At 41.7% G+C, this 7826-nt stretch overlaps 1 protein-coding gene across 3 annotated transcripts in view; it reads left to right on the plus strand.

Annotated features, from left to right (window-relative positions):
* The first annotated feature begins 1344 nt into the window (after positions 1-1344).
* Positions 1345-7826, plus strand: part of USP12 (ubiquitin specific peptidase 12) — a 62183-nt gene continuing 55701 nt past the window's right edge. For 2 of the 3 annotated variants that reach the window (XM_015564918.1, XM_015564926.1), the window contains exon 1: positions 1345-1425. The gene's annotated coding sequence lies outside the window, so the exon portion shown is untranslated. Of the gene's footprint in view, positions 1426-7584; positions 7605-7826 lie in introns of those variants that run through there. The other variant, XM_006753750.2, reaches the window with a different exon arrangement.

Consider the following 7826-nt stretch of genomic DNA (forward strand, 5'->3'; position numbering starts at 1 on the left):
TACTCATTTGGGCTTACTGGTGGTTTTGAAGTTTTGTGACAAGGCTTGAGCTGGCAGGGATGGAGAGTAGGGCTTGCAACATTCCCATGAGGACTGCTTTGATCAGTGGGCCTTGAAGTTGCTATAATAATTGAATTTGATATTGTTATAAAAACAGTTATTGGTATTCTAATTTAGAAATGAATGGTGTTTGTAAACTAATGATTGTGTCAGGATTTTATATAAAAATAAAACACACACAAAGTGCTAGATGGCTGCAAGTTATCAGAGGAAATACCTTGTTTTGGTAGAACTTGACCACCAACCCAGGAGTTCCTTTAATGTATGTACTTATTTTTAGGCTTGCCCCATCCAGAAGTTGAGGATGTGTTGTCTAACAAAGGTCTGGGCTTCCCAGGTTCAGAAATGTACCTCTGTCAGGAGACAGCAGGGGTAGGCTTCTGCACACTAATGGTGGTGTTAACCACAGGCCAGTGTCCTTGAGGCAGAATGTGTGTGCTCTTATATATATGATGGAGTTTTGTGCTAATCATTTTTTTTAACATTTTTTTGAGAAGTTTCCATGTTTTTGTATGTAAATCCAGTTTATTTATTCTGACTCTACTATATAATATGCTATCATGTTTTTATAAATCTGTTCTTATTTAAAAATATATTCTGATTGATTTTTTTTTAAGAGAGAGAGGAAGGGAGAGAGGGAAACATTGATTGGCTGCCCCATGTACTCCCCTATTGGGGATTGAGCCCACAACCTGGGCATGCTCCCTGACTGGGAATTGAACCAGCGACCTCTTGGTTACGTCAGTGCTCAACCGCTGAGCCACACTGGCTGGGCTATGCTGTAATATTTTATAGACCCTGTAGATTGCTGTCAGCTATACAATCATCAGTAATACTTCAGTAAACATTCTTTTCCCCTTTAGTTCTATGTGAGAATTTCTTAGTTATATATCTCTGAAGAATTGTTGGGCCACTGAATATTATATGCATTTTAATTTCACAAAATTTCAGCTCTCTGAGATGGCTGCTATCAGATTACAAACTCCCTTTAGAGTGCATGATACAGCAAGGGCTTTAATTCATTACTTGGATAAAAGGAACAAATTAGGAATATAATTCCTTGATCTAGGTTTTGGTTATATGAGAAAGTTTCTTCAAACTAGTTTTTAGTAATATTATTAAAAGCCTTTATTCTTCATTATCCTTTTTTTATTTTCTTTCAGTAATGTTAGGTAGTTATAAGGAGCATAGTTATTTAAAGGATGTCTTCATAATGCCTACATTAATTATGATAAAGTTATGAAAATACTCTAAATATTACGATTTTTGTGTTTCATTTTGTAGGGCGCCAATGCCTCGGCATTAGAGAAAGAGATTGGTCCAGAACAGTTTCCAGTCAATGAGCACTATTTTGGATTAGTCAATGTAAGTATTCATTGATGCTTAGCCTTCAGAATTATGGTTGGAAGTAGTTTTAAAAAATGATGAATGCATTTCATAATTTATTAAAGAAAACATGTTCATTTATATCAGTAGACTTAATGCCAAGAAACTTGATTTGGAATTTTGAATTTATCTTTAATGGAAGGGAACAAAATTATCTGATGACTTAAGTGCCTTAGAAATAGAATAGTTTCTACTTATAAGTCTGATGTTTCCTATTTTACGTCAAAATTTTCTCATAACCAAAATTTCATGTGGCTTAGACCAAATGATCTCTTGATTCTTTCAGACTTATTTAAAGTCTACATATAAGTGTTCCAAATAGTTTAGTTCTACTAATATAAATGTAAAGTACAAAGTATAGGGGAGAAATACACCCTCAATCCTTGTGGAGGTAATTCTAGTAATTATACATTATTGAAACTTTGGAAGAACCTGCTTTAGAATTTTTAACTCTTCTGCAACATCAGAAAACACCACAAATCTGTGTTATATAATTGTTGTGGTAATTTATATACTGTTATACTATACTGTTAGGTGGATCCATGGTGAGTATTTAAAAATATACTATATATGATGGTACAGGTAATTAAGTTAAATTGAACAAAATTGGTTTGTTGCTAAATACTAGTCTGTAATTACGATGTATGAGATAGATTTCTTGTGTGATTTGGGAAAAGCAGTTGGAGTGACATGTATGCCCTCCGCTGCTCTGGGAATCACGTTTGCAAATGTAAAGCTTATAACAAAGAATCGGCAATATCCACTCACTAGCCCCTCTGCAGCGAAGACTACTTATTACTCCTCAGACTATTTTTTTCTGGAATTTATCCTTAAATTATAAATAAAGTGTTTATACTTCTATTTTTAAAATTCTGCTATTTTTTTTTTTAAAAAATCTATGATTTCCTGATAGGATAGATAAGAAGTTTAGTTTTTTACTTCTACCACCATCCCCTGCTGCCCCCTGCTTTACTTTCCGCCATTCTCCCAATATGGAATTAACCATTGCTTTATTTTTCCATTTCCTTAATTTCCATTTACTCTTCCAGGTAATCTTCATCAGAGCTAAAAAACAAAACAAAAAGAATTTCTCAATACCAGTTTTCACAGAACATGTCCATCAGGCAAACTCTTCCTTCCCTGGAGCCCTCTGTCCTTTTGTGTAGCCATTGCCTGCCATTCCTTTTCCACCACTTGGACATTCCCTTCACGTTTTGCCTTTTCTAGATTCTATTTTCTTTTCCAGTTTTCTCACATTCTACAGTAGCTTCTTTAGGAAATGTACATGGGAGATAAAGTTTGAGATCCTTGTGTATGTAAAATTTTAAAAAATATATAATTTTATTGATTTCAGAGAGGAAGGGAGAGAGGAAGAGAGAGAGAAACATCAATGATGAGAGAGAATCACTAATCAGCTGCTTCCTGAATGCCCCACACTGGGGATCGAGCCTGCAACCCAGGCATGTGCCCTGACTGGGAATCGAACCTTGACCTCCTGGTTCATAGGTCGACATTCAACCACTGAGCCATGCTGGCTGGGCTAAAAACATTTTTGTTATTGTAACAACTACATACAGATTTTAGGTTATAACCTTCCTTAGGAATTTTTAAGGCCTTATTCTATTATTTTCTGACTTCTGTTGAGAGGGCTAATGCCATTCTGGTTCTTGATCTCTTCTGTATGTGGCTTTCTCCCATTTAAAAATTCGGTCGTGTGGCTTTTAGGATGCTCTGTATCTACTGTTCACAATGTTCTGAGTTTTCATGTGTCTTGATCTCCTCCCTCTCATTATTTCATTGGGCATTTATGTACCTTTTCAGACTGATGTTTCATTTTCCTTAGCTCTGGAACATTTCTGATACTATTATTTGAATAATTTCTTTTCAGTTAATATAATTTCTCTGTTCTGTCTTTTTTTTATAATACTGTTAGATGCATATTGAAACACTTAGACTGATTCTCTATATTCCCACCCCCCCCCCTTATTTTTGGTCATCCTCCTTTTTAATTCTGCATTTTAGACAATTTCTTTGACTTTTTTTCAACTCATTACACTTTTTATTTCTTAGAATGTTACTTTTGTGTGTGTGTTTTTAATCTTGTTTCACGAAGGCAGTATTTTCTGTTATTTTTCTCAGGTTAGTATTTATAGTTTTTGTTGTTGCTGAAGTTTTCTGATACTTACTGGATTGTTTCTGAGACCTCTAAGTTCATTGCCCCACCCCATTTTAAACTTTGCTTTTTCTATTAGAAACTTTCCTCAAATTTAATTCATATATAAAAGTAAAATTCTAAAAAAGCTGATTGGGGTATTATGGGTAGAACTTGTCTATTATGAGTTTCACTTAAAGCAGGCTTTTAAGAAAATAGCTTCCTGTCCATTTCCTCCCCCTCCCCCCGCCCCAACCTGCCCCAATTTTATTAGCTATAGGGTTTTCTTTGGGGCTATTTGTTTCCCCTTCCAGTCTCCATCTAGGAGTGGCTTAAGTTGGGCCTTCAGTCCTCTCTTTCCTGTCATTGTCTCACTGGTGCCCTTAAAGATAATGGACCAGTGGTCTTCTGGTCAACTTCTGTGGAGCCTAAACCTGTAGTTGAAAGACAAGTTAAGTGCCTGGGGGTTGAAATGGCCCTTTTAAAAACAAACAAACAAACAAAAGACCTTTATTTATTGTTGATTTTTAGAGAGAGTAAGGTGGGAGGGGGGAGAAATAAATTTATTGTTCCACTTATTTATTCATTCATTGGTTGATTCTTGTATGTGCCCTGACTGGGGATTGAACCTTCAACCTTGGTGTACTGGGATGATGCTCTAACCAACTGAGCTTGAAATGCTTCTTCTAAGGACTTATACCAGACTTGTGATTTTAGATGCAGCTTCCCCTCCCTGCAAAATCCCCAGGTTTACAGGTGTGAATCAGTTTGGGTCTTTTTTGGTTGTCTGTCCCTTACAGGCACTTGGGCTTCTACTTTTTCTCCATCTGCCTTTTATCTTCTGTAAGTCCATTGATATCTCAGGTCTGTGGTTATCTTCTTAGGCCTTTTGAGGTTTTCCCTAATCTATTCTTTTACTGTCATTTTATTTGACATGTGGAGTAGAATTAAGAGTATATTTAATATACTTTGTTTAATGAGAAGTCTAGCCTCTACTTTTAGTATCTAATATGTTCATGCTTACATGTGGAGTTGCCCAGTGATCACAAGCCTCATTTTAATTCTGAGGATGACAGTTTCTTTGGTGACTGTCACCTTTGTTTGGTTTCCAATGTTAATATGTGTATTGAATTGTAGTAAAGTTGTGCCCATTAATAGTTTCCCGAAAGAACCATTTTTTAAAGAACAATAGTATTATATATTGAAAGTTGTTTTGCTTTAACCTTTGCCAGTATAAATACAGGCTGGGCCCAGCTGGTGTGGCTCAGTGGTTGAGCGTTGTTGGTTCGATACCCGGTCAGGGGGCAGCCAATTGATGTTCACATTTCTCTCTCATTGATTTTTTTCTCTCCCTTTCTAAAATCAATTTTTAAAAAGCCCCACATGGGGCAAAAGTAAATTTACAGTTGTTTAGATGGAAAAAAATACAATAGTCTATATATATAAAAGGCTAATATGCAAATAGACTGGAACAACTGGAACAACCAAACAACTGGTCGCTATGATGTGCACTGACCCATCAGGGGGTACATGTGGAATATGGCAGGGTGTCGGCAGCAGGTGGCAGAGCGTGGAACATGGTGGGCATCGGGTGCGGTGGGATGGTGGAACAAGTGAACACCAGACCAAAGCGGGGCGCTGGTCGCTGTCATCGGGGCGAGCCTCTGGTGGTTACTGAAAGTTCTTTGCTCCCATGTGCCACAGTCCTGCTTAGTGCTTTCACCTGTTGCTGGTGCTAGCCCCACTCGCACCCACTTCTGGTGCCGTAGCTGCCACTCACCCCCATTGCCGGTGCCCAGCACTAGCCCCGATCGCTTGGCACCATCAGTGGGTGCAAGTGGCGGCTACTGGCCCCCATCACCCCTCAAGGCTTTTTCCACCTTCCCCTGCTCCTGGGGGCTGATTTGGCCAGCAGCTGCCTCTCGCACCCGCTGCCGGCGATGACCCTGCTCACACTCACAGTTGGTGCTGGAGCCGCCACTTGCACCCACTGCTGGCGCCCGGCGCCAGTCCCGATAGCTCGGCACCATCAGCGGTTGCGAGCAGAGGTTGCTCACCCTGACTGCACCTGAGGGCTTCTCCAGCTCCCCCTGCTCCTGAGGGACAGTTGAGGCAGCAGCTGCTGCTGGCACTGCTGACAGCGCCAGCCCCCATCACTTCACCCCGTCAGCAGGTGCGAGCAGGGCGGGCACCATCAACACGTGGGAGCAGTGACAGTGGGAGCGGGGCTGCTGGCAGACAGGAGACCAGGAGGCGCAGCAGGAAGGGCCGTGTGGGAGCACAGAGGATGGGCCAAGACCCACCCCTGTGCCCAACACAGCCTTGCGGTCCACAGTTCCTTTCAGGGTGCACGGATATATGCACTGGGTCCCTAGTCCTAGCTAATAAAGAGGGAATATGCTAATTGACACAGTTGCAAAGATGGTGGCACCCACAGCCAATAAGGAGGGAATATGCTAATTGACTGATACGCCCTCAAAGATGGCGGTGCCCACAGCCACAAGATGGCAGCGCCCAGTCCCCTCAGCCCTGCTGGGGCGGCAGGCGTGCAGGAAGGCTGGGCCCACCCCCAGGCAGGCCTGGCCACTCTGTGCGCCTGCCTCTGGAGTCCCGCAGTCCCCTCAGCCTCTCAGCCCCCCAGCTTCTCAGGGTTGGCCTGAGGTGCAGGTAACCAGGGCCAGCAGAGGCTTGAGCTGCCGGCAGTGGCAGCAGCAGAGGTGTGTTGGGGCATCGCCTTCCCCTGATCACCGGGTCGCCTCTCGCCCCTGAGGGCTCCCGGACTGTGAGAGGGGGCAGGCTGGGCTGAGGGGCCCCCACTCCAGTGCATGAATTTTCATGCACCGGGCCTCTAGTTAATAAATAATAGTACAGAATACACTCTGTGTTTTGTATACTCATAACTGTAAACTTACTTTTACCCCATCATGTATTTCAACTTTGTGTCTATTTTAAGAAAATTTTTTTAAGTTGATTTCAGAGAGGGAGAGAGAGAAACATCAATCCGAGAAAGAATCATTGATCGGTTGCCTCCTGTACGCCTCCTACTGAGGATTGAGCCCACAACCTGGGCATGTATCCTCACCAGGAATCGAACTGTGACCTCCTGGTTCATAGGTTGATGCTCAACCACTGAGCCAAGTGGCCAGGCACCTTTGTATCTACTCTTACCACCAACTTTGTGTCTAACTTTTTTTTACAGAGAGCCTCAGAACAAGTAACAGAACATCCTAGATAAAATGAATACTAAAATTCTATAATATTTTTTCTGCTTTTTTTTATTGTTTGTTTTGTGTGGGTTTTTGTTGTTGTTGTTGTTAATCCTCACCTGAGGATATTTTTTCCATTGCTTTTCAGAGAGAGTGGAAGGGAAAGTGGCAGGGAGGGAGGGAGGGAGAGAGAGAGAGAGAAAGAGAGGGAGAGAGAGAGAAAGAGAGAAACATCGATATGAGAGAGACACATCAACTGCTTGCCTCCAGCACAAGCCCTGATTGGGGATGGGGAACGAGCTGCAACCCAGGTACATGCCCTTGACCAGGAATCAAATCATGACCCTTCAGTGGATGGGCTGATGCTCTATCCACTGAGCCACACTGGTCAGGGCTCTGCTGTTGTTTTTAATTTAATATGATAACAGTATCAAAATTTCACTGTCAATTGTATACAAAAAGGGTTTCTAAGAAGGTACCATTTTTTTAAATGTACCACTTCTTTATTTTTTTAAAATGGTACAGCCACTTTATTTTAATTTATTTATTTTAAATCCTCACCTGAAGATATTTTTCTGTTGATTTTTAGAGAGAGTGGCAGAGTGAGGGAAAGACAGAGAGAAATATCGATGTGAGAGAAACACATCAATTGATTGCCTCCTGCATGCATCCCCCACCAGAGCCCAGGCTGGGGAGGAGCCTGCAACCACGGTGCATACCCTTGACTGGAATCGAACCCGGGACCCGTCAGTCTGCAGGCCGAAGCTCTATCCACTGAGCCAAACTGGCTAGGGCAGAAGGTACCATTTTTATTACTGCCTGTGGATCAATCTGAATGCTTAAGATAGTCTTTTGTTTTTCCCTAAGCTGAGTAACTGAAATTCAATGAAATCAAGGGAAGCAGAATGGCCTGGCTGGTGGTTGAGCATCAACTTATGAACCAGGAGGTCACAATTAGATTCCCAGTCAGGGCACATGCCCAGGTTGTGGGCTCGATCACCACCAGTATGGGGGGTTCAGGA

The sequence above is a fragment of the Myotis davidii genome, unplaced genomic scaffold (assembly GCF_000327345.1).
Source record: "Myotis davidii unplaced genomic scaffold, ASM32734v1 scaffold152, whole genome shotgun sequence".
In the NCBI taxonomy this organism is placed as follows: Eukaryota; Metazoa; Chordata; class Mammalia; order Chiroptera; family Vespertilionidae; genus Myotis; species Myotis davidii.